A 27351-nucleotide genomic window follows, 5' to 3' on the forward strand; every position below is an offset into this window, starting at 1 on the left:
TTAACTGACTGAGCCACCCAGGCACCCCTAACCTAATTCTTGAACCAGAAATAAAGAAGTGGTTCAAGGCACATGGAGAGGTTTTCTTTTACCACTCAAGTCAAGGCAAAGAACACTGAGGTCATTCCTCAAGACGCCAGTGCCTGTCCTCATCATTACTCTTTCTGTCCTCCCCAAGGTCATGACTCTCCTGACTTTTAAAACTGGGGACTAATTTTGCAAACTTTGGAACTTTATTTAAGTGCAATCATACAGTATTCTTCTGTGTTTCAATCTTTTATTCAATGATGTTTATGAGATTCATCCATGCTGTTTCATGGAGCTGAAATTCATTGTTACTGTTAAAAGTATGCGAATACTGAATGTTCTTAGTCATCCTACTGTCGATGGTATTTGGGTTGTTTCCTGTTAAGGATTTTTCAGATCATGCTTCTATGAACACTCTAGTGCCTGATTTTGTTGGTGCACATTGCTCTATACTTGGGAGTGGAATTGCTGTATCAAAGGACTTGCAAATGTAGGACTTGAGTGGTCAATATCAAACTGTTTTCCAGAGAGGCTGGGCCAACTCCTTCCCCACAGGAGTGTGTGAGTTTCCATTGCTCTGCTTCTTCTCAAGCACTTTGTGCCATCAGTCTATTTAATTGTAGGCACTCAGTCAAGTATGCAGTGGTGTGTCATTCTGGTTTTAATTTGGATTTTTGTGATGACCAGTGAGGTCAGTCACATTTTCCTGCATTTAAGGACTATTTGGATATCCCCTTTTATGAAGTGCCAATTCATATCTTTTGCTCATTTTTTCCCCCTATTGGGTTATCTTTTTGTTATCAACTTATAGAAGATCTTTACATATTTGGGACAAGTTATTGGGCCTCAGTTTTCTCATCTAGAAAATGGGAAAGAAAAGAATATCTATCTCACGGGGCGCCTGGGTGGCTCAGTTGGTTAAGCGACTGCCTTCGGCTCAGGTCATGATCCTGGAGTCACTGGATCGAGTCCCGCATCGGGCTCCCTGCTCGGCAGGGAGTCTGCTTCTCCCTCTGACCCTCCCCCCTCTCATGTACTCGCTCTCTCTCATTCTCTCTCTCTCAAATAAATAAATAAAATCTTTAAAAAAAAAAAAAGAATATCTATCTCACATGATATTGTCACCAGGATTATATGAGTGAATCCACGTAAAAGTTTAGAACCATATGTGGCACTCAGCGTGTGTAATAAATGCTTTATTCTTATTAGCCGAGACCACTGCTAGCAGGTTGTGGACACAGAACTCCAAAGAGGCCTTCCTCTTTCTGTGAGAGTTGAAATAAAATAGAGTTACTTATGTCAAGGTGTTTACGATGGAGCCAGGAAATCATTAAGGAGGTGGGCCTTATGCATGTTCTCCCTGGATAGAACCATGAACTTTTGAACTGGGCCAAATGGCAAGTAATCCAAGGACTCTGCACAAAAACTTGCAAGTTGCCACAGTAATAGCCTTTTCCTTAGTGAATGAAAGCCTTAGCAACCAATTACAGGTAGCCAAGATTAGTTTTCTGCCATCAACATCAATCCACATTCTTTGTAAACAATCTATACAAGCATTCCTTTTTGTCTTTAACAACCCTTGACTTTTGTTCCCTAGTGGACACGACTTGGGTTTCTACCCAAATCTCTGCTCCCCAAATTGCGATTCTGAGAAATCCAAATAAATGCTTTTGTCTTACTTCAGATCTGCCTCTTTTCTTGGTGGTCGCTTCTATTTATGTGACTTCATCTCGCATGGCCAGAAGGACTGGCACTCACCACCTTCACCCCTCATGGGGCCCACCCAGGACCCCAAAGGTAGCTTTAGAGGGAAACACTGCTATCATTTTATTACCATCACCACACTATTTTTAAAATATTAAAATTGTGCTTTTCCTTTGAGGAGAACAGGTTTTCAAGTTTTCAAATTGAAAATCACTGGAGAAGTATCTCACAGCCCTTACACATTGCAGTTGGCGTTTGGCATGTTAATTCCAGAGGTTTTAACAGAATGATTTTGCACCAGGAGGTTAAAAAAACAAAACCTTGCCGAACACAGAAATAAAATATATTAAAAATTAAAGGACGTGCAATGTGAGCAATGAAGTATTTTGGGCAACGTGCCCATTCCTGCCTCATCCAACTTCCCTTGGTTCACCAGCCACACTTAGGAAAAAAGGGACCATTTTTCTGTTCTCCCGTACTGGGAATTGTTTTGCTCCTGGTGGCCAAGGCAATAAGAATTCCTTACAAGCAAACAAATAAACACACTGTAATCAGCCTGCTTTGCTCCCTCCATCTGTGAAATTTTCACAGACAGATTAAATAAATAATTTTTTTCAGGAGTGGAGCATGAGGAGGACCATAATTTAGGCCTTTACAACCCCAAATGACATGCAATCTTTCATTTATTATTCCTCATGGAGAATGGCTACTAATATCTTCTTTCTAGGTCCCTTAATTAAATTCAGCTTCTTATATGTTTCTCTTGATTCACTCCCTTTCGTCCCTGGATTAACCTACTTCTTCACAGTTGTAATTTCTCAACTGTTAAATTTCATTTACCTCATTTAAATTTCTGTAGATTTCGCTCCCCGAGTGGAAATTTTGTGTACTTTTTCACTCCTCTTCCCAGGCAAGGAAACCATCCCGCTCAGACCAGAGCGAACTAATTTATGAACACTTACGCTGATATGGATTAGACTGCATAAAAGTGTGAGCATAGAGAGGTTTTAGAAAGAGAGAGGGACTGGCCCAACACAGTCAAGAGTAAGTCCCCTCTTCCTTGAAGGCCTTCTAAATAGTTGTGTCTTCCACAAAATCTTGTCCTCTCGACACCCTCAGAATGACTCCTAGGGCGCTGTAGGAAACTGTGCTACTTTTGCTGATCATTTGCTTCCTTTTCCCTGTAGAGCATACATGCCTGTTGCAGTGTGGCTCACAGTGCCCCCTGTGGCAAGACTTGGCATTGACACGCTGTGGCCAGTGCCAGTGCGAGCAGCAGATTAGTCTACCTGGAGCGGAAGCTTGATCAAAGGCATCACAAATTTCCACTAGCACTTCTGTTCTTCTGTCCCAAGTCCCAGAATGAGAAGGTACACAGAACCACAGGAAGCAAGCTGTGGCCTCCTGCATATGACGTGACCAAGAAATACATGTCTGACGGCTGGGGGTTGTTGGTTACTTTCAGTCTTTCTTTGAAATGGTTTGTTTTCTTGTCTTCAAGGTACAGTTCTTGAAAACAGGGGATGAATTTTCTTTGTTGGGCATCTGCATAATTTGGTCCGGCAGTCAGTTGGAACTAAGAAGTGTTTGTTGAATGACTGAAAGACACAACGAAGACCTCCAGTGAGAAGCATCTGTCCTCTGCTATGGCAGCCGTGCCCACTGAGAAATGTTTCTCACTCTGAGCAGACATCTGATCCTCCAAGACTTCCACTATGGACATTGGTTCTATCCCTTGGGCTCATATAAGACCCTCCCCCCCAATATCTTGTCCATAAGACAGCCCTCTAGTGTTTTAAAACAACAATCTTATCCAGTTCAGGAGCTTGCCTTTGCAGATTAAATATTCCCAGTCCTCATTCTTTTTGTTATCTTCCATGGTTTCAACCTCTTTAACCTTTAACCAAAGGACTCTCCTTTGCAGGTACACTAGTTTGGCCATGTCCCTCCCAGAATGTGGGGTCTGGAATTAGCATCAGCCTTCATGTGTGGGCCACAGAAGCACAAAGTGAGAAAGGGTCATCTCCTCTGGACGAATCCTCCATCTGGACTAATTACACTGAGTCTAACACAGCCTTCGCTATTCTTGGCAGCCACATCACACTGCTGACTCATACTGAGTCAACCAAATCCCTTAAGCTTTATTCACAAGCCTTTATTGCCAAAATTTGCCTCAACTCGTGCAGTAGGTTTAGGGGACCCCAATATAGCTCCTAGTACTTGTATTTGTTAAGTTCTCTGCCTCATTTCATCTGGTCCATGGTTCCTGTCTATTTGGGAAAAGGAAGGATTTATTCCCGGGGATGGAAATTCATCTACGAGCCAACAGGAAGGAGAAACAACCTTGTCCCATCAACTCTGCCCACCCAGTGAGATCTGCTGTCTGGTTCAGGAGCCTGTGCTTAACTGTATCACATATTATGGTGTCTTTGTTTAATTTCTCAAGGAGAACAGTAGAGTAGCATTGAGATCCAGTCCCAACTAGCAGATTTATTTATGTATGACAGAGGCTAAGATGGTTCCCATAATCTCCACCTCCTAGTATTCAAGCCTTTGCATAATTCCTTCTGCTTGAGTGTGATGTGTCCTCTAATTTGTTTCAAAACACTAGAATATGGCAAAGGTGATCGAATAGAGGTGATTGCGTGCACACAATTATGTTACATGAGATTATAATTGTCTTGCTAGGAGACTGTCTTGCTGGCTACAAAGAAGCCACACGTGTTGTGAGCTGCCCTTCAGGGAAAGTCACATGGCAAGGAAATGAGAGTAACCTCTAACTGATAGTCAGCAAGACACTCAGGTTCTCTCTCTTATGGCCTGTAGGAAACAGAATGCTTCCAACAATCACGTGGGGCCAGAAGAGGACTTTCTCCCCAGTTAAACCTTGAAGTGAGGCTGACGCCCTGGCCAACACCTTGATTGTAGCTTTAAGGTGAGACTCTGAAGCAGAGAACCAAGAGAAGCTGGGACTGAACTCTTGATCCCCAGAAACTGATAAAACAGATGTGTGTTGTTTTTAGCTGTTAAGTTTGTTGTAAATTGTTACTCAGTGACATGTAGCTAATATACCTTGCAATTAGGTGGTAGAAACCAAAATCAGGGGTGCCTGGGTGGCTCAGTTGGTTAAGCATCTGCCTTCAGCTCAGCCGGATCCCAGTGTCCTGGGATCGAGCCCCACATTGGGCTCCTTGCTCAGTGGGGAGCCTGCTTCTCCCTCTCCCACTGCCCCTCTCCAGCTTGTGCTCTCTCTTTCTCTCTCTCAAATAAATAAATAAAAATGATTAAAAAAAAGAAAGAAAACCAAATTCAGTTAGAAGCCAATGCACCATGAAACCCAGAAAACACAAGCCCATTGTCTCTTTTTGATGAGCTGGATTGACTTACAGAGACTTTCATGATTCCCATGTACTATTCCACTAGGATGTAAAAAGCCACCTTAATATCCAATCTCAGAAATAGAGTTGTTTTTTTTTTTTTTTAGTATTTGCCCAGAATAACCTTCTGCTCATCTATCTCATTCAATGGTCCCGGCTCTCCTCTTCTTCTACCTTCTGGAACCTTTGGTTCTACACCCAGGTCTCAATATTTGTTTCCTGCTGTCCTGGTCTCCTAACTTTGATTCTGGTTTTGATCCCGCCTTACTCTCATTGAGAGACATTTCCACCTTGGTTCTGTTATCTTCCAGGTCTGGCTCTCCCAGAGCCCCTGCCAAAGAGGAAGTATGCATTATTCTAGGCCCCTGACTGGTGAAATACCTCCAGCCAATAGTGTGGCCTTCAACACATAGTAGATATGATGACGGTGAGGTCAATAAGGTCACCTCAGGCCACTTTGTATTTCCACTGGGGCTTTATCCTCTTTGAGCTTGAGCCTTATCATCCTCATCATCATCCTCATATTAAAATTCTGTCACTTCCATACATGTGCTAATGGCCCTGTGGTGAATGACCAGGGCAATGGTTTGTAGATCATAGGAAAGCACTAGCTTGAATCCTGCTTGTCATGTCTGATGGCTCACAGACTGAACGCTGGGGCCTGAGGGAAAAGCTGATGACTCAGCCTTTGTATTTGTACTGTCCACACTATTTTTACATGTGGCTGAGCTTGCCAGAGATGGAAAGGGCCCCTGGATTCCCTTAGTCTTAATGCATCTTCAATACTATGTTTGTAAATACAGAGAATCCAGGAGCCCAGGTCCCACTCACCCAGTCTAGTTCTTTAAAAGCAATGGATCTTTGAGCTTAGGCACATGGGTCCTCCTCATAGACTTGACCTTTCAGGTTCAGGCAATTTTCCTTAAAGTATTACTGCTGAGGCAAAATATATGCAATGAGCAACTTGAGTCACGCCACAAATGGGCCTAGAATTATAGAAAGGTCAGAAATGGGACTGAGTTAACTACTAATTCACACCCCTAAGTTCACCAACAGAAAAATAGAAACTCAGGAAGATGAAGTACCTGGATCAAACTCAGGCGGTTAATTAACAAGTGTCTAGACTTGATTTCAGACAAGGTAGCCATGGTGTTCTTTGAAAGGCCATAAAGGAAAGTCTGGAGGAGAAAGTCCATTACTTCCAATAGCTTGGAGCAGAGGTGAGTTAGAACATGGAAGCCTGGACCTGAGAGGCCAGGCACCAGATCCAAGGAAGACAATTCTCCATCTCTTTGTCTAGACGTTGAGGAGTCCAGATAACAAACAGGGAAGAGAATAGCATTTGTGAACTCAAGGATTCCAGGGTCTAAGAAGAGCGGGTATCATTGCAGGCATCATGTCCTTCCCCCAGGGGTTTCTGTGTGGACAGAGCAGTCCTCTTAGACAGAGTTTTGATATTATAAGACAGTTTATTTTCTTGTTTCTGTGCCTGAGCATTTAGTGAAGGGCTTATTGATTTTCATTATTGTTAATTCCAGCCTGGTCTCAGCTGTACAGTGGGGAGTTAATAGAAAGGTTTTTTTGTCTGGGCCAGAGTGTTTGAAAAAGATTACTACCCTCTGAAGCCAGCAGGATGGTGATAGCGGGAACCAGAGAAGGGTGCAAAGGAGAGGAGAATCTGAAAAATGAGGTCAGAGCCTCAGAATCAGCTGGCTCTTCCTCCCAGATATCCTCTTTCAAGCGTCAACAACTTGACTGGAGGGACTGGTTTTTATTTTTTTTCCTTACAATCCACTTAGGGCCTAGAATAAAGGATACCAGGGTCTCCATGACTTACCATCCACCCCTACGGTTCTCTCTCTGTATCCCGGTATCCCCGTAGCTTTTGACAGAACATAGAAGCCTACACTTGCAATCTGCCTTGTTTCAGAGTTCGCTGTAAGTGGGTCTGTCCATCCTACCAGATTTCACTCTTTTCAAGGCAAGGGAAGTATCTATTTTATTTCCCCCTCCTCTAGCCCCCACCCACAGTAGCTAAAATAATGACTTGAAGGTAGCAGATGATCAAGAAATATGTGTTCTGCTAAGAAGCAACAGCAGTATGTTGAGTTAGGCCTATAGTCTCTGAAGTCAAACAACCTGGATTTGAGTGCACTGAGTGCTCACCTTGTGACTTCCACCAGGATACGTGGCTTCTCTGTGACCCTATTTCTTAATCTGTAAAAGGCAATGTTTGTTGTATCTACTTGTTGGGTTAGTGTGAGTATTAAGAGAGTTATTTCATGAGAAGTGCTTAGAACATTGCATTGTCTGGCATTTACCCAAAGCCCTCCTGAAGTTAGATCCTTCAGATCCTGTGGTCCTAACTCTGTGCATGATGCTCTGTGTCCCACCAGAGTGTGGCATATGGCGGGGGAGAGTGGGGAGCTCTAGCCTGACTCTGTCAACACTCCCCAGCCCCCACCCTGGCACCACATTCAGCATAACCTTCCCTATATCTCAGCTACCCTCTCCCTAACATGCACGGATGTGTCTCAAGGCCATGGTAGTTTTGCCTCAGTTTCCTTGTTTTAACTCTGCCATGGGTCTCCCAAAGCTGTACTGTAGAAACATCACCTCTCTACAGATATCCATCTCCCTTTGATCTCCAACTTTGCTTTCATTTATTCCATAAAAGGTTAGGATTGGGACTGCATCTCTGAGTCTCCTTGTTGACCACACTGAGAATTTTAGGTTTCGTTTTCTGATATATCGTGGGGAAGGAGGTCTAGGTCTCTGGGGCCTCGGGGTTTATAACTGTAGAGAGGATCCCCTGTCCTGTTCTGAGGGGTTGTTGATTGGGAGGGGGTTTCCTCTGGAGGAATCGGTAAGTAATAATTTTGTGTTGAGCACCTGGGCACATTGTATTCTTTCTACGTCAGTAGTTCTCAAAATGCGGTCCAGGACCAGAAGCCTCAGCTGCACCTGAGCTTTTTTTAGACCTACCAGTCCTCAGATATCAACCAAGACCTTCTGAATCAGAAACTCTGGGGGTGTGACCAGCAATGTGCATTGTTATAAGTCTCCAAGAGATGCTGGTACATGAAAAATCAAGAACACTTACTCTGGACTTCAAATCACCACTTTGTGGGATGAAACTACGGATGACCAGGGAAATCCCTGTGAGGTGTCTATTCCATACCTTCATCAGGTAAGAGATTTCACAGGATATTTCTCAAACTTCCATGATGACAAGTATCACGTGACAGAACTCGTTAAAAATCATTCTCAGTTTCCACCCTTGTCCCCCTGAATCAGAACTTCTGAAAGAAGAGCCTGGGAAGTTAATTTTTTGATCAGAATTGCAGATGAATCTTATCAGTGAAACTTAGGAAACTCTTCTTGAAGGTGGGAGAGGTGGCTGGTGTGGCCTATTTCTATCCACCATGTCAGAGATGAGTATTGAGGGGTTGAAAGCTGTCGGAAGAACAGATTATTATGAAATTATTCATTCTGTTTGGCCCAATGAAGTAGATGAAACACAGCTCCATGAGTCTACATAGGAGATGCATAAAAAGCCTTTCCAGGTGTCCTCATTTGTCCTTGTAACTGCTTCCAGACACATGTTGTCCCCTGACATTCCTTCCCTGGTCTCCAGAGTCTCTGAATGATGCAGAAGTGAGAGTGCCCTTGCTCCTGGTAAGTAGCCTACTTTCTGCTCCTTGCAGTCTGGAAGACTTCACCTGTGTTTGCCTTTTGTTCCTGCTGACACTCTTTTTACCTAATGCTCATTCATTCCTTAGGTCTCCATCCTCCTCCCCTAGCAACAGATAATTTGTCCTGTGCTGTTAGAATTCTTACCCATTAGTGGTTTTCTATTGCTCTAAAGACAAAGTCCAAAATCTTACATGTGGCCTGACCCTGCTTATTGGGCCTAAGCAGAGACTTCCTTACAAACAATGAAGACTGACTAATGTTAACATAGGCAAGGGATTATTGAAGGATTCTCAGCGTTCATAGAACAACAAGGAGAACCAGATGTGGAGATGGGTAATCACCAGGAAGCTCTAACCATCAAGGACTGCAGCAGAGATCAAACAGAGGCATGGGCTGGTCTGCTCAGACCACCATGGCAATGATGATTGACCTCTGTTCCCATATGATAGCATTGCTCTCTCAAGAGCAAAACCCCAGCATTGATTGTCCACTTGCTGGGCCCAATCCATGTGCTAAACCCCTGGTGACTCAACCAGGACTAGAAGAACTGTGGTTGCTTTTCCTTTTCTAGGGAGGGGCACGTGCTTCTCCCTAAGACTCTATCAATAGGGGTTTCCCAAGTGGGTGACTGCAGAGAGCAGGCAGGGGAGGTCAGTTGTCAGAGAAGCTACAAATGGTAAGTGTCTACTATGCCAGTGCTCCAGCTTTTGACAATGCAAATATTTGGAGAAAAAGAGAAGTTTATATAAGACTCAAAGACTTTCTTAAAATTAATGGCAGCAAACAGCCTTCTCTTCTTTCTTCTTGTCTTGGACCTTCCCTTCTCATTTATCTTGGAAGTGATGCTCTCTTTCTCAGTACTAGGGAAATTTTAGACCTTTGGAGGAAGAGATGGAAAAGTAATATTCCAAATCACGAGAAAAAGGAAATTAGAAGTTGTATTCATGGAAGTTGCTGAATTAAAACTGCCAAGGGTTATCATGTTTTGGGGTCAATTTGAGATCCTTCTCTTCATCCATAGCACACAAATATTCATTTAAAGTAGGTCCTTCCTGGGGCACCTGGGTGGCTCAGTCCTTAAGTGTCTGCCTTCGGTTCAGGTCATGATCCCAGGGTCCTGGGATCGAGCCCCGCATTGGGCTCCCTGCTCAGCAGGAAGCCTGCTTCTCCCTCTCCCACTTCCCCTGCTTGTGCTCCCTCTCTCACTGTGTCTCTCTCTGTCAAATAAATAAAATCTTCAAAAAAAAAGAAAAAAAAAATAAAGTAGGTCCTTCCTTAGAGTTTGAAGGTCTTCATAACATAGGACTTAAAAATTACCTGATGGATTTTCCTCTGTGAGAAAATAACCTAAAATAATTGGGGGGAAGGTTTGTACAAAAAGATGTTCATTCAGCTTTATTTATAATAGCCTTCAAATTGGAAACAATCTAAATGGGATGAATATCTATATGGTATGTTCACTTTATGGTATGCTATGCTTACAAAGCATTTAAAATGTGTTTGTTAAAAAGTGAAGTGAAAAATCAGTGCATAAAATATACTCGCAAGTATATGGAAGAGATTTTAAAAAACAAAAAACGTACCAAGTAAGAAGACACAGGAGTTAGACACACAACATTATGACAGAGATTGCCTTTAGATGATAGGGTTATTGGTAATCAATTTAAAGCACATTTCTGTTTGTCACCTTTGTCAATTCTTTAATTCCCCCAAATTTTACTTGGAGCATGCATGTATTTATTTACACACAAATAAAACAAACTTTGTTTACAACAACAGTAAATGTGCTTCCATTTTGCATGTGGGATCTTTAGAGATAGCCCCCCTCTTGCTGAAGTCACCAGTAGCATTGATCCCAGTAACCAAATCTAATAGGCATGTCTGCCTTCGTTTTACTAAGCCTTCCAACAATAATTCACAGGGTTAATCAGTCTTTCTTGACACTCTGTCTACTATTTTCTTTTAATTTTTTGAAGCTTTTATTTATTTTAGAGAGAGAGCACTCAAACGGGGAAAAGGGCAGAGGGAAAGAATCCCAAGCCGACTCTGTGCTGAGTGCAGAGCCTGGTGGTGGTGGTGGCGGGGGGGCTCAATCCCATGACCCCGAGATATGACCTGAGAAGAAATCAAGAATTGGATGCTTAGCTTAACTGACTGAGCCATCCAGGCACCCCATCTAATATTTTCTGAAATACAATTCTCCCGGGAGCCTGCTTGCTTCCCCGTGCCATTCTTGACTTCTTTGCCTCTTCTTCAGTTTTTCTTGATTGTTCTTTCTCTTCTTCTGAAACTCTAAGTGTTAGAACTCCCTCCCATGAATGCCTTCTTTTGTTACTGAAGCAATCCTACCTGCTCTCTCTCCATTATGGCTCCTTGTTGGTTTATGGGTCCAGCCCTCCTTCTCTTGTGACTGCCAGTCTGTTTACTCAACATCTCCATTAAAATATCTCTCAGATACTTAAAACTTATGTCCAAAATTGAATTCTTTATCTTTTACTTTATGGCATAGAGACAGAATGAAGACCCATGTGTCCATTGATATACTCAACAACTGTGAAATGCCATTTTCCTATTTTTTTAATTTAACAATGAATGAAAATAGAAGTTTTAATATTTTCTTCGTGAATCTCAATGGCTCATCTTGGTTACCCACTAAAGTGTATATAACCCCTTTCACAACAAGTGTTTGGATTTCCCAAAATCATAAATACTTTTTTTCTTTGGCTAGTAGGATTCCAATTCTTTTAAAATTAACAATGAGGCAGAAATTCCAGGCCTCAAAGAGACTTGGACAATAAAATAAGGTCCTGGTTGAACACAGCCCACCTGCTTCCACATAATGGGGAGAAACATTAAAAAAAAAGTTTTTACTTCAACCAGTGACTACAATAAAGTATTCTGAGGGTAAAAAAATAATTGATTCTAATAAGGGACATAGATAATTATTTCTTTATTGGAGTAACTTCAATGAGGAAATCCCTCTATTCTTTATTGGCAAAATCAGTCAACGTGACAGCATAATTTTGGACAGATATTTGGCACAGGAACTCTGTGACATACCTATTCAAGTTCTAGCAGTACATCTAGAGATCTTTATTAATTTCATATTCCTTTGCTTCCAAAAGTAAAGGAAGATTTAATTACATGATCAGTGTTGGCCAGTTTTGGGGTTATAAAAGGGGATTTGAACCAAGATCTTTTAGACACTTGTTAGCTAAAATGTGATGTAGGCATCATTGATATCAGTGTCACCTGCAAGCTTATTAGAAATACAAATTCTCAGGCTCAAGCCCTGACTCACTGAGTCAGAATCTACATTTTTTTTTAAATTTTATTTATTTATTTGAGAGAGAGAATGAGACAGAGAGAGAGATCATGAGATGGGGGAGGATCAGAGGGAGAAGCAGACTCCCTGCTGAGCAGGGAGCCCGATGCGGGACTCTATCCCGGGTCTCCAGGAGCATGACCTGAGCCGAAGGCAGTCGCTTAACCAACTGAGCCACCCAGGCGCCCCAGAATCTGCATTTTTAACAAGATCCCTAAGTGATTCATTTGCACACTAAACTTTCTGAAGCATTGTTCTAGAACTATAAATATTTGGGTTTCTTAAAATCTAACTTTCTGTTGCTATCAGTGATTTAAATTATGTTTATAATAATTGTGACTATTCAGCTTTTACTTAATAAAATTTAGTTAATAAAAATGTAAGCTTAGAAATATTTATGGAATTTGGGAATAAGAAAACAACTCATTTAAAATCGGACAAAAGGTTTGAATATACATTTCACTAAAGACAAGAGATGGTGGCAAGTAAGGTGATGATCATAAGTAAGCAAGATGCTCAACATCATCAGTCATAAGGAGAATGAGGATTAAATCCAGACAGAAATGCCACTCCACACTCTCTAGAATTGCTATAACTACAACAACAATAATAATACCTGACAATACTAAGTTTGGTGAGGTGGTAGATCAGTACTGTGATACATTGCAGGTGGGGATGCAAAATGATACCATCACTTTAGAAAATAGCTTCGCAATGTCTTATAAAGTTAGACATGTACTCATCCCATGATTCAGCAATTCTGCTTCTATGTATTTACCCAAGGAACAAAACTTAGGTCACATAGAAACATGTATGTAAATATTTATGGCAGTTTCATTGATAATCACCAAAACCTGGGAACAACCCAAATGTCCTTTAACTGATGAATGGATGAACAAGCACTAGTCTACCCATACAATAGAATGCCCCAGGGCCACAAACAAGAGCAAATTACTGATACACACAACAACAAGGATGAAGCTCAAATACATTACACATAATGCAAATGAACAAAGCCAGATTTCCATTTATATGACATTGTGTAAAAGGCAAATCTATAGGGATGAAGAACTGAGGGTGGTCGCCAGGGTTACAGGGTAGGTGGAGTATTTGAATACAAACGGTTTGAATAGAAAGCAGTTGCTGTGTGTTAATGGAGCTGTCTGGTATCCTGATTGTGGTGGTGGTTACACTGGCCTATGTCCGGTCTCATAAAACCGTACATAAAAAAGAATACTGTGATGTACGCTTATTAAAAATAAATTTACAAAAGTCACATATTGTTTGCAAGGCACGCTTTTCACTTTTCAGCCATGCCAAAGAGACACCCCACAAGCTCAATATGAGATTGCTGTCACGGGACGGCACCCTGCGGCAGCAAGTCTGCAGCCCTTCACCCTTCACCACCCTTCCGCCACACTGCTGTGGAGGCATGCAGACTGCTTGCTTTGTTTCCAGCCTCCCCTTTCCTGAGCTGTGATCTCCTCTTGTAAAGAAGGCAGGACCTGGAACGCACAGGAGGGAAATGGGAGCATAGTGATTTGCATACTCTAATTAAACTGCTGTATCACGAGCTTTCTTTCTTTGGTTATACTGGAATGGAAACAAAGGTGTGCCTCTCCTTCCAAGTTTGGAGTGTCATCCTTGGGAACCGGCATGAATAAAATAGACCAGGAAGGCTTGCGTGCCTTACAACCTTAAAGCAGCTGTCTGTTGCACAACTTAAGGGCAGAGCACCTGGCATCACAGTCCTTCGTGGACTGGCCTTTATCTCAGGTAAGTGGGGCCTATCCGGTTGGATCTCTTCTTGACAGGTGTGCAGGCAAAGATGAGAGCCTGGCCCATGGGTGAATGATTGCTTCTCATCCATGGAATTCACTTTCATATTTGAAATGCCGCATAATCTGGGGGTGGATAGAGCACTGAATTGGAAATCCAGGATACGCAGACTTCGTGGGGACCTCGCTGCCCATATTCAGGTGAGCAACTTAACACTTTAATGCCTGAAATAACTCACGAGGGGCAATTCGTCATAAAAATGCAGACAATTTACACATGGTTTAAGTTTATAAAGTGCTTTCACACAGTTTAATCCTTTTAATCTTTAGGTTCAGATGGGGAAAGAATGGCTGAGTGCCATTCAGTGTTTGGTTTTATAGGACGGGAGATGTCTCAGCTCTATATTCACTCTCTTAAGATCTTTTAGTTAATGAAGCAGATTTGATCCCAGACTTAGCTCATTCCCAAATCACAGAATTTGAGATCTGCCTTTTTCTTTTTCTTTTCTTTTCTCTTCTCTCTCTCTTGTTTGTTTGTTTGTTAGAAAAAAAAAATACATTATAGGGGCTCAGTCATTAAGCGTCTGCCTTCAGCTCAGGTCATGATCCCAGGGTCCTGGGATCAAGCCCCGCTCCCTCTCCCACTCCCCCTCTTGTGTTCCCTCTCTCACTGTCTCTCTCTCTGTTAAATAAAAAATAAAATCTTAAAAAAAAAAAATACATTATAGATGAGTTAAGCAAGGTCCAGAGATGAGAGTGGGTAAAGGTCATTCAACCTGTAAATTGCATCCTTAGAAAATTAGGCCACAGGCTTGGGAAATACAATGCTAGGGCACCCAGTACTATATGGATGGTGTTCATAACATCTGTGTAAGACGCTGAATTACATTGTATCTATACTAACAGTTGAGAAAGAATAAATAGAGGCAATTTATGAGGTGCTTTGAATTCTTTAGGGCCAATAATGTCATTACAAATGGTGGTTAATGGAACATAAAGAGAAAATAAAAATAAAAGAAGACACAATTTCAGTTGGGGTGGTGGGTTAAAATTCAAGTTAGGCATACTGAAGTGGAAATAAATTGAAATAACTTATTAATCCTAAAGTTAAATTAGAGATGTAATTGTATAGTCAATTCATAACCTTGACTATAAATAGGTTTTTTCCCTTCTGTCCCTACAGTGGTCTAGCAGTGGTGTCTTCCTGTGCCCCAGCACTCACGTGGAAAGCATGGTAAGGACACTGAACAGCCACATCTCATTCTACAATCCTAGGTAGTTCTTGAACTAAAGAGAATCAAGACTCTTTGGAGACCATCAGGGAGAGGCGAATTTACCCCTACCCCTGTTGGTTCTTTTGGCTGGTCTAATAATTAAATTAGCATAAGACAGATTAACAGGAGAAAATCAAATTTAATTCATACTTATGGGAGGTCATAGAAATATGAGACCCAAGGAAGTGACCAAAGCAGGCAGTTTTTATACTTTTTAGACAAAGATACAATAAATCTGTAGAACTAACAAGACAAGACACTTAGGCTTGGGTACTAATTAGTACTAATTAGTGAAGAAACTAAGCAGAGTTTATTTATGCAGTGTCTGGGCCCTGAATTCCCTGTTTCTAGTGATAAGGATGTCTCTCTACCTCCTGGTGCAGGGAGGGGACCCTTAACATGAGAGATTTATTCCTGCTTTCCCGGGGACAGAGAGGAGAGTCAGAATGTCCTTCCTGCACCGGTTGTTTCTCAAGTAACTTGAGTCAAAGTAATCAATATGCCACTTTGGCATATTTTGGGGAAGCTTGCCCTGAGCCCCATCAAGATCAATTTCCTGCTCTTATAAGAACACCAGTCATGGGGCAGCTGGGTGGCTCAGTCGTTAAGCATCTGCCTTCAGCTCAGGTCATGATCCCAGGGTCCTGGGATCGAGCCCCGCATCGGGCTCCCTGCTCAGCGGGAGGCCTGCTTCTCCCTCTCCCACTGCCACTCCCCCTGCTTGTGTTCCCTCTCTTGCTGTCTCTCTGTCAAACAAATAAATAAAATCTTAAAAAAAAGTTAAAAAAAAAAGAACACCAGTCATTTGGATTAGGGTCCACCTTAATGACCTCACTTAAATTTAGTTACACCTTTGAAGATCCTATCTCCAAATACAGTTGTATTATAAGGTCCTGGGGGGTTGGGACTTCCAATTATGATTCAGAGAAGGATACAATTCAGCCTATAACATATTCTATATCACAGATGTAATGAAGGAAAAGTGCAAAGACATCAGGTTGCAGGAAAAGACATGTCTGGGGACATTCTTCTTGACATAATAAGTCACTCATGATTCTAAGAGGAACCCAGGTAAGAAATAGCTGCTAGGGTTTGAATCACCTTGAAGTCCCAACTGTGTCCTTTGTTCAGGTCAATAATCAACTCACAGATAACTCTACAAGTTCCATAGGTCTACTGTAATCATTTTGTTTGGTAGGGGACTGTAACTTGGAAAGATGCATTAAAATATATTAAGGTACATAAATAAATAAGAAATTAGCTAAATCTATAGAATTACTAATTTTCTCATAGGTTGAGTGTAAATATAAATGTTTTATAATTATTGTGATAATTTGTGAATATCATGCTTATTTTAAGGTGTCTGAAGCACTTAGGGGAATGTGGCACATTAAAGCTTATGCTTTTATTGAGACAGGAATTTGACTAAGATTTGTAATTAACTTTTAACTGTCTAAGAGGATTAGTAAAGTTTACATTTTGATTTATTAGTTGTGTAAGCTTAAATGTTTAGAGAAATTTCACTTAATATACTTATAGGTATAATTACATTGAACACTAAAGAAAATGCAGGTAATGTATTTGATTTTCTACATACACAGAAACCGCTTCAGAGGTAATTCTCCTAGCAGGAGTCCAGAGGTGGTTTGGAGCTGGAAATAGGCGTGATGTCAACAGTCCTTGGCACAGAGGGATGTGTGGTGTGAACTCATGGCCCTCATGCTCAGCCTTCCCCTTCCCACCTCCCAGGACTCCTGGCTGTTAATTCCAGTGTAAAAAAAGAGGTTGAGTTTCACTCAAATATATATTTCACTAACTTTACTCCTTTGATTCTGCCTCATTAGGAAATACTGTGGCTATCCCTATACTTCTTAAAGGGGTGGGGATTGGGGAAGATAATTTGCCACCAAAGTGGTTTGAATCAAAATTGTTCCTACAATCACTCACTGACCTTCAATAGCCGCATTTGTGCTCCAGGTTTTCCCACACCCTTAACTTTGTTCATGTCACTACCTCCTCTTCTAGTACTTTCTCCATCCATCTTTACTCAGAGGTGACCCAAAGCTTGGGTTCACCCTACAAGAAGACATTAATAGTATACCCAGGAAATTTCTCTGGCCCAGAGTCTGCTGTTGATGAGAAAATTGATTCAATAAATTTAATTCATTAAAAGTGTCCATGATTCAAAATATTACTAGAGTACCCCATTACTATTTGCATTTCAAAATAGGGCTATAAAGAAAGCACATGCTTAATCTGAAAGAGTTATCTGAATACTGGACATGAGTTCAAATCAGCTTTTTAAAATATATCCATGTGCCCATGATTATGCTATGTACCATGTTCCTAGTTTTAGTCATGGCATCACTATTTATGGGAAACTTAACCACATAGAAATTAATGCCAGTAGCTATCATGTTTTGAGTACCTCCATAAGTGCTCTTTGGTACTTTGTGTACATCAATACATGAAATACTCCCTCTACCCAGTGTTCCATGTCTTATTTTCCTGAATATGACAAATAGAGAGTTAAAAATGTCAAGGTAGTTCTCATAGTAATATCTGGGTAGAGTTGAAATTCAAATTTTGGTCTTATAAGCTATAAATCTATTCACTATAAATCTAGGTCACTTTTTACAATGATTCACTGTTGTTTTACCCCTTGAATCTAGGTTTCCCTTTGGTGAAATAATCATAATGATACCTACCAGGAGATCCCTGCGCATCCAATTACATTGATATGAAGAAAAGGCATTCCTCTTTCCATGGTGAATTTCAGGGTGGCTGGGCATTTTCAAACTTCCAGGCTACTATGTCCCCAAAACCTGGTTTTACATATATTTGTGTTAATAATTATATTTACATTGGTATTTATACATCTATAAATACTAGAGGTAAGCTTGGCCTGTCTCTCAATTTGGGGCAGAGTGTGGCTGGACAGTGAGGTGGGCACCCATTTACCCTTCCACTTGGCTCAGTATCAGGGTCTAGGTTTGCCATTGCTCAGAGTAGGGTTGACAGATTAACAAATACAAATATAGAGTTTCCATTACATTTAAAACAGGTAAACAATATTTTTTAAGTAAAATTATGTCTCATGTAATATTTGTAGGGAACATTGGGGCATACTTATAAAAAAATGTTATTTATTTGAAATTCAAATGTAAGTGGGCATCTTCTATTCTATCTAGCAACTCTGGTCATAAGCCCTGAGTTAGAATTGGCAGATCTCACCACAGATAGGCTCTTCCTAACAGGGAACTGACACATCAGATATGAACAGGCCAGTAGACAGAGGGCCAGGCTGACCCTCAGTGCCTGCCCCAAAGACAAAGAAAAGGAAAAGACAGGTACCAGTTACAAAGGACAAGATTAAACATCTCCAGTGTTTATAAAGGAGTTGGCCCTCTAACAAAAAGGATAGTTTCTTTTCCTATCTGATACTGACCTGATTTTCTTCTTTTATTTAGAAAAACAGACAATTTTGCTTTTCTGCTCAACTCAAATTTGGGAAACTTCTAGGTTGCTATCAGCTCAACTCCTTATTATTATTTTTTTTCTTGTTGTGGAGTCACATGCATTCATAGTACACTAAAATATGCAAAAACGAAAAAATATACCTTTCTATTTCTATTTCTTATTTAGTCTTTCTACTCCAGTGGGTCCTGGAAGAGCATCTAAATTTAGTCCAATCTGGAAAGCTAAGTCCTATCTAATAATTGAAGTGATCTTTTTGGAATAACACATTTCTTTAGTGTTAAATGTTTTCAGCATTAAATAGTCTTTCAGATTATTTTCCCCATACCCCTATTTTTCACCAAGATGTGGAAGAGGGGCTCATAGATCCATGAGTCTGCACTGGTAAGAGCCAATGACCAGTCTGGGGCGCTCCCTGAACGGAAGACTGCCCAGGGGTCAGCATGTGAACCTCATGCCTGGAGTTCCGAATCTTGGCTTTTCTACTGAGAGACAAGCGTCCTTTCACACTGCAACCTCTTTCAGGGAATGACTCGCAGCATCTGCTGGACCATCTGTGCTCTCAGTAATGTTCCATTCCCTCCTCGTGTCAGTGGGGAACTTCTGGATACTGTCACTAGCTCCTTGGAGTCAGCTGTCTAGCCTTCTCCCTCCACTTCTGTTCAACCTCACCCACCTCTGCTCATGCAGTGTGCCATGGAGAGTGTTTCTCCTGGGGGATGGCCGCTTTCTGAAGCTCTTCCTGGAGAACCATGTCACTGGTTCCTCATTATGTTCTGAGTTCCCCCAAACCTTCCTGAATGTGTTCCAAGCCCTCACTCTTGCTGGGGCCAAATGAAGACCACTCCATCTTAGTTGCTCGGTCTACTTCTGCCGCTGATCAATTCCCCCAAATTTGCTGGGGTCCAAAGAGGCACATTTTAACCTTCACTATACCATGCCCTGAGTTCTGTCTACCTCAGTAATTAGAAAGTAGGTCCCACTTGGCTCTCAATCTCCATGAAGCCTACTCAGAACAGTATGTTTCTTTGTAACAAAGCCTGACTATAGAGATCCAGCACCAGAACTCAAGTCAATTGATGGTTTCTGTTCAAGGCAGGATTCTGGGGTGATAAACCTCATGGTCTATTCTTGGAGGTGGAAACCTGCAAAGGGCATTATTTGGGGCCAACTAACAATCCATTATTCCTCTTACGCTCCTCCCACGGTTCTCTGAAGGATGAAAGACCTTGTTCTACAGCCTTCCTCTGGCTGCTCCATGCTCCCACATCCTTGCTTTCCTTCCCCAAATACCTCTTTCCTGGTGCCTTTGTCTTTGCTAGTCCTTCTGTCTTGGGCGATCTTCCTTTCCCTTCACTCTTGTGCCTTTCCCCCCTTCAGATCTCTGCTCCCCTTGCCTCCTCCCAGAAGACAGCCCTGACCACCGTCTATAATTATCTGAGATTTCTTTCTTTATCCTTAGGTCTCATCCATTTCCCTTCATCTGTAATGTAACTTGCATCGTGACAGGAACATTTCCATTTGGTTCATTTTTGCATCTTCAGTGCTTATCACATAGTAGGTAATCGTAAATACTCGTTGACAAAGATGAGATTTATCCCATGTATCTACACCCCCATCCGCAAATGATAGGTCAGCTAGAACGGTAGTTTTGACCAAGCTGCCACAAAGGGACCCGTGTTATATACTGGCATCGTCCTCAGTCACTTACATTCTTTCTGATTTTTGAAGCATGCTGATACATGTCACAAACAGAGACACCGGGGCTCGGAGGAGTTAATTTTTGCCTGAGGTCACTCAGATTGAATGTTAATAAGTGGCAGAGCTGAGGACAGACCCAGATACGTCAAACCTTAAAGTTTTCTATCATATTATACTGCCTTTCAAATAACAAGAATCGTGCTTTAGTTTTACAATGTGCTTTGAGGTACTTTGGGACGTATGAGGCGAATTAAGATAACTCTTGATTTGGTGTCGGGATACATAGATCTGAAACCAGGGTGGCTCAGCCTTGGCAGTATTAACATTTTAGTGCAGACACATCTTCGCTAAAGGGGCTGTTCTAGGCATCATGGGGTGTTTAGCAGCGTCCCTGACCCTCTACCCACTGGATGCCAATGCTGTAATTCCTCTGTGGTGACGGCCCCCGATGTCTGAACATGGCCCAAGAGGCAAAAAGACCCCTGATTGTGAACCAGGGCTTTCCGCCGATGCCCACCCTTTATGTGATCTTGATCAGTTCATTGACTTTCTCTGAGCTCCGTGACCTGCTCTGTTCAGCAGGAATTGCAAGTTGGGCCGGGCACCACAAACCTTATCAGTAGCTCTATGAAATTAAAGGGTGTTACACTTATTGAGGGCTTATTATATGCAAAATATCATGCTAAAATATATATTTTCTTGTTCAGCCCGGCGCACAACACTTTGACTCTGCCTCTGGAGAAATTACGTAAAGTGACAAGTGTTCATCATTTTCAAGCCGCTCAAGCTGCCTTGCTGGGGGCACAGAAAGACAACCAGCTTCCAGGGGAGGGAATCGAGCCTCCCCCGCAACTTTCAAAAACCACAGGAGAGAGCGAGTCCCCAAGCTGCACAAAGTTCCTTTGAGAAGGCAAACGTGGGTTTATTTTAGCTCCTTCCGGAGAGGGAACGGTGGGCTGGGAGACGCTGCCCGAGGGCACGGCCACCAGGGTGTTATGTGGGCCATCTAAAGGTCCTGGGGCAGGAGGGGGAGGCCGGGTGGCACTGAATCAGCAGCTCCTCTGTTCTCCATGTTTAGAAAGTAGAAAGTGAGGCTCTGAGGAGTAAGGCAACATGCTTGCTTCACAGATTCAGCAGGTGTAAGAAAGGAGAGTCAAACCCGGGTTAATTCCAAAACAGGTGATTTGGACAAAAAAAAAAAAAAAGGAAGTAAGATGTTTGGGTCAACTCATCTCTGGTTCATGAGGAAAATTAGACAGGTCATTCCATTTGTTTGTTTCATTAATATTATCAACTTGCAATATAACAAAGAACAATGTGTTTATCTTCTGCTCAGCTGGGCAGTCAGAGCAGAAAAGTAACGAGGAATATTAGTACAGATCCTGAGCTGTGAACATTGAGTAGATATTCCTTAATTTCTTTTGTGAGTACAAAAATGAACTTTCTATCTTAACAGAAAGGAAACAACCCTTAGACATCATCAAAGAGACCCCGATATAACCGCTTCTTTAAAAACGAAAAGATAATGTTTTACTCACATGACAGAGGAAGGCAATGCTAGCTCTATCAAATCAGGATAATTTCAGAGCATCAACACTTCAAGCTTTTAGTTTTTAACTGCTTTTTATGGTTCTCAGTAATTTCACTGTTGTTACTGTTTTATAAATAAATAAAATTGGTGCTCTCTGCAGGGATCGAACAGGAAAAAGTGGTAAGTTTTGGTAACAGAGAGAGAGAAAGGCAAAGAGAGAGGGGAAGAGACAGACAGAGTGATAGAGAGAGAGAGGAAGAGAGAGACAGAGACAGAGACAGACACAGAGAGACAAAGGGAAGGAGGGAGAGAGAAACAGAGAGAGGAAGAGAGAGGCAGAGACAGAGAGAGGGAGGGGACAGGGAGAGAGACAGACAGAGAGAGAGAAGGAGAGAGAGAGGGAGAGGGAGAGATCACTGGGAAGGAAGGAAAGAATAAACAGTGTGAAAACCACTCCAAGAAGTTTAAGTGAGGAGGCTATCAGACATGGTCTCTACGGGAGGAGGAAGCATGTTTAAGTGGGTGAGGTTTGCCTGATGTCCCTTCTTGGTCCCGGAGCTGCTGATTCAGTGCAGCCACCACCCGGCCTCCCCCTCCTGTCCCAGCGCCTTTAGATGGCCCACATAACACCCTGGTGGCCGTGCCCTCGGGCAGCGTCTCCCTCTTGTTCCCTCTTGGGAAGGAGCTAAAATAAACCCACGTTTGCCTTCTCAAAGGAACTTTGTGCAGCTTGGGGACTCGCTCTCTCCTGTGGTTTTTGAAAGTTGCGGGGGAGGCTCGATTCCCTCCCCTGGAAGCTGGTTGTCTTTCTGTGCCCCCAGCAGGGCAGCTTGGAGTGGCTTGAAAATGATGAACACTTGTCACTTTATGTTAGAAAGAAAGTGTTCCCATCTGTGGTTTCAGTTACACCTCAGGTTCAGTCTTTTAGTGAGTGAGGACAGGGCTAAATGCTGCTAGTCATTATCGACCTGCAAGAACATTCAGCAACCAAGAGAGGTGGTGGTGAGCTTCTGTGCCCAGAGCAGTTTCTGGAGGGGAAGGTGATATTACTGATATTACTCCCTCCCTCCTGGAGGGACAGATGCGTGCGCTAGGCTGTGTACGACCTCCCGAGTCAGGGAACTCAGATCCCATAAAGCACATGGGGTGTGTGTGGGGAGAACAGCAGGGGGCATGCCAGAAATGTCAGCTTTCAGGGATTTTTAGAAACATTTATTATTATCATTATTATTATTAATTATTATTTTTCTCCCCTCTTGGGCCAAATCATTGGGTCTTTCCACTCACTGTGATTGGTTTAGGCAGATCCAGCAATTTTGTGCCCTAGAGTAGAAAACAGAATGAGGGTGCCTGGGTGGCTCAGTTGGTTAAGCGACTGCCTTCGGCTCAGGTCATGATCCTGGAGTCCCGGGATCGAGTCCCGCATCAGGCTCCCTGCTTGGCAGGGAATCTGCTTCTCCCTCTGACCCTCCCCCCTCTCATGTGCTCTTTGTCTCTCTTATTCTCTCTGTCTCAAATAAATAAATAAAATCTTTAAAAAAAAAAAAAAAGAAAACAGAATGAGACCCAGGATAAGTGCTTCCCTGAGGCTCTATCACTAATTAGCTTTGTGATTTTCGGCAAATGATTCCCTTTCTCGGCCTGAATTTGTTTATGAAGGTGTTTAAACTGATCAATAATCTCCAAACCTTTTTTTTTTTTTTTTCTTTTCTTCCCCCAGCTGCGAGATGTATTTTTCAAATGGAATGTGTCCGGGAACTCCAGCGTACGGAACAAGAACAAACCCCAGCTCCAGTTGGCATGAGTGTCTGAGCAAAGGGCAGAGAAATGAGCCAGCTGGGCTTCCTGCCTCGAGGAGGCCTCCTCTGCCCCTGGGGGGCAGGCCCAAGGCTCCTTGCCAGGTTCCTGGGGCGTCACCAAAAGGAATGTGAAAATCCCAGAGTATTTTTAAAAAATTTTTTTTATTGTTATGTTAATCCCCATACATTACATCATTAGATTTAGATGTAGTGTTCCATGATTCATTGTTTGTGCATAACACCCAGTGCTCCATGCAGAATCCCAGAGTATTTTATCCACAAGATTCTTTAACATTGTGTACGTCTACTCTGTAAATGAAATGAGATCATGCCAGGGAAAGCACGGGGTAAAACCGAAAGCACATTGTGTCATTCCCGAGCTGATTCTGACTTTTTGGATGGAGCTGGAGGGCACTTGTTTCTTGCCTACAAAGGCGTGTGGGCCGCTGGCTTTGTCTGGCATTGGCAAGAACGAAACCCAAGGTACAGCTTCGGGAAGGTGGCTTTGTTCTCTTCTGTGAACACAAGAGCCTAAAAAAGTGTTGAGCAACTCAGGGAAAAAAAAAAAAAAAAAAGGAGAGAAAGAGAGAGATCTGAATGGCTTTTCTTAATAAAGCATTTCCTCTCATCGAAAAGCAAAACACAGGAGCCAGGGAGAGCAGGAGCCCCTGTTTCTGTGCTTAGTTACCACACTGATCTCACCACCAGGGCCACTCACTGCTGGGTCAGGGGAGGACAAGCTTGCTAGCACTTACCCGCTTGATCTGGAGGCCTGGAAGAATGACAGGGAGGCTAATCTCCTAGGAAAGCTGATCCCACTGGGCTCCTTGCCTTCACAGGTGGGGATTCACTCATTCACCCATTCATCTATTCATTCATTCATTCATTCATGCAGTCAGGACTAGCACAGCCTGCACACAATAGAGAACACTTGTGTATCCTTTTTCCAGATTCCCCAATAGTGGATTCCCAATGTGCCAGGTTTTTAGGCCACAGGAATGAGCAAGATTTCCCAGGTTCTTCCATCTCTGAAAATCTATTAAGACAGCAGTCAGATACCCTCTGGGAAGCCTGCCTTAACCTCCTGGTCTGGAGTAGGTGCCCCTCCTGCAAGCCCCCAGCAGCCGTGCTTACCCGTGTCAGCCACGTCTGTCCACTGCTACAGAAATTCTGGAGGTGGGGAGCCTGGGTCTCTGTTGTGCACAGCTCTGGTCCCAGAGGGCTTAGCAGAACACCTAGCACATAGTAGGTGTCCAATAAATACTGGGTAGAAGAATTTAACAGTACTTGCCACCGCACACTATGGGATCTAGTTACGTATCTACCTTCCTTCTCTACCTTCTTGATGGGCTGTGAGCTGGAGGTTCTTCCTGCCTGACATCACATGAACTGTCCCCCTGATGCAGTGACAAGGAATAAACCCGACCTGAATTCAAATCCAGGACCCTGGCAAGTCCTGCAGTGAGTAGCCTGTTTCAATTTGCTCATGTCTAAACATGAAAATAAAGACATAATTTCTACATCCAGAACCACTAAAAATTAGTTTAGAAGGAATGCCAGTGACCTGCCTAGGACAATCCATAGCAAATGATGGGCACATAGCGATTGCTTGCTATTAATAGAAACTTCAATTTGTTTAAACTTCTAAAGCTCATTGAATTGCTGGAAATATAGTCTTTTCCTCTCCATATACTTTTTCCAGATTTAGCAATTTTTAACATTCTGTTACATTTGTTGTATCAACTCATCTGTCTCATTCTCTCTCCCTCCCCCCATATATATATACACACACATCTGCATATATTGTTTTTCTGAGCCATTTGAAAATAGGTTACATACATTCTACCCTTTTACTCCAAATATCTCAGTGTGTACTTCCTAAGAATAAGAAAATTGTCTTAACCATAATTTTGTTACATTTCGAAAATGTAACATTGCTACAACATCCCAATATCCCATATTTGTCAGTTGTCCCAATAATGTCCTTAAAGCCCTTCCTCTTCCAGTACAGGATCTGGTCCATCTAGTGGTCACATCTGCTTTGTCTCCTTCAATCGGGAAGGTTCATTAGTCCATCTCATTTTCACAAATGGACATTTTGAAAGAATCCGGGCCAGTGTGGGTTTGTCTGCTGTTTCCCTGTGATTAGATGCATGTTATGCCTCCCGACAGCAATACTCATATGTGATGGTCTTTCCTTCTCAACACGTCACACCCAGAGGCATGTGATAGCCATCTGCTCCTCGTTGCTAAAATGTTTTGATCACACAAAATGTCATCTACTTTATCTACTGCACAGTTACTGTTTTTCCCCTTTCAACTAATAATCAATCTGTGGGGAGACCTTTGAGACCAGGGAAGTGTTCTCCTCCTCATCACATTTTCTCCTGGATTGGGCTTCATTGATAATTCTTGCCCAAGGGATCCTTGCTAGGATGGTTGCCCCTGGCGACTGCATTAACCCCACTGCTCTGTCCGTTTGTCTCATAGGCTTCCTCCTATAAGGAGGAGCTCTGAGTAGGCAAGGCAGTGGACCTAAGGAAACCCATTGTCAGAAGGAAATGGGAGCCTGGTGTGCTGGTGAGAGGTCAGGCTGGAGACAGCTTTGTACGTTAACCACAGAGAAGCCCTAAGAAAGACTGGGAACAAAGAGAGAACTAAGTCCAGGGAAACGGGACATTTAGCAGAGGAAGTGGAAAGAGGATTCAGTTGCTGGAGGCTCAGTGGTGCTTGGAGAGCCTGAGCACCAGCTGCAGGCAAAGGCAGGCTCCTATCCCACTCGGGCCATGTTCTAAACAGTTGACTGAGAAAAGTCTTTCTTCCTTTGGGTCTGTTTGTTCTCTTATAAAACTGTGACCATCATGCTGATCTCATAGCTTTTCCCCTTGTTTTAGACAGACACTGGATGTAAAATGCCAAGCACACCACTTAACATCATGTAAGTGCTCATTAAATGCTCCCCCTTCTCTTCTTCCTTTCTCTTTGTGTTGTTCAGATATTGCCATGGAAACATCCCTCTCTGCTTTCACCGAGGTCCCTTTAAAAATTTTGCAATTACTCTAAAAGATTGATTTTTTTTTTCCATCTGAAATGAGAAATTCTAAAGGTAATAATATACTACCTTTTCTGCTAAAAGTAAATTAAATGTAGGGTCAAAGCTGATTCTGAACTCAACTAGAGAGTGTCAGGGATGCTTCTGTTTCAAAATTGTTTTCATTATTTTTGTTAAATTAAATATAACTAATTAATTATTTTGCATAATGATAATATTGCCATTTTATCATTATCACTAAAATACAATAATAATTGCTACTTTTAAAGCTAGATATGTATTTGGCCTTTTCTAGATGTTTTACAATCAATACTTCTACTCCTCCCAACTGCCGTGCTGTGTCAGTATTCTCCCCATTTTACAGATGAAGACTTTGAGGCTCAGAGTATCTGTGAGAATGGTCAAAGCCAGGCAGTATGTGTACTATCTTCAGAACACGTATACTTTACACTCCAAATTCTTTCTGGACAATGGTTTCAATGTGCTGAAAATTCCATGGTCCCCATGTGCTTCTTCTGAACTTGGCTCAGCACAGCATTGAATCAATCGTGTAATTGAGGCAGAGACTGTTATTGCTCACCAACTATTTCATGCATCCCCCCCTCATTCC

At 42.3% G+C, this 27351-nt stretch overlaps 1 long non-coding RNA gene across 1 annotated transcript; it reads right to left on the reverse strand.

The window, feature by feature from the left end:
* Positions 1–209: 209 nt before the first annotated feature.
* On the reverse strand, positions 210–22231 carry LOC123847678 (uncharacterized). The gene is made up of 3 exons (XR_006791589.3): positions 21898–22231; positions 17890–18006; positions 210–3329 (listed from the first exon to the last, which is right to left on the reverse strand). It is a non-coding gene; the product is annotated as an uncharacterized LOC123847678 (long non-coding RNA).
* Positions 22232–27351: the final 5120 nt, after the last annotated feature.

The sequence above is a fragment of the Mirounga angustirostris genome, unplaced genomic scaffold, assembly GCF_029215605.1.
Source record: "Mirounga angustirostris isolate CCGP_5_RB_7025 unplaced genomic scaffold, mMirAng1.0.hap1 SCAF_2, whole genome shotgun sequence".
Classification (NCBI taxonomy): domain Eukaryota; kingdom Metazoa; phylum Chordata; class Mammalia; order Carnivora; family Phocidae; genus Mirounga; species Mirounga angustirostris.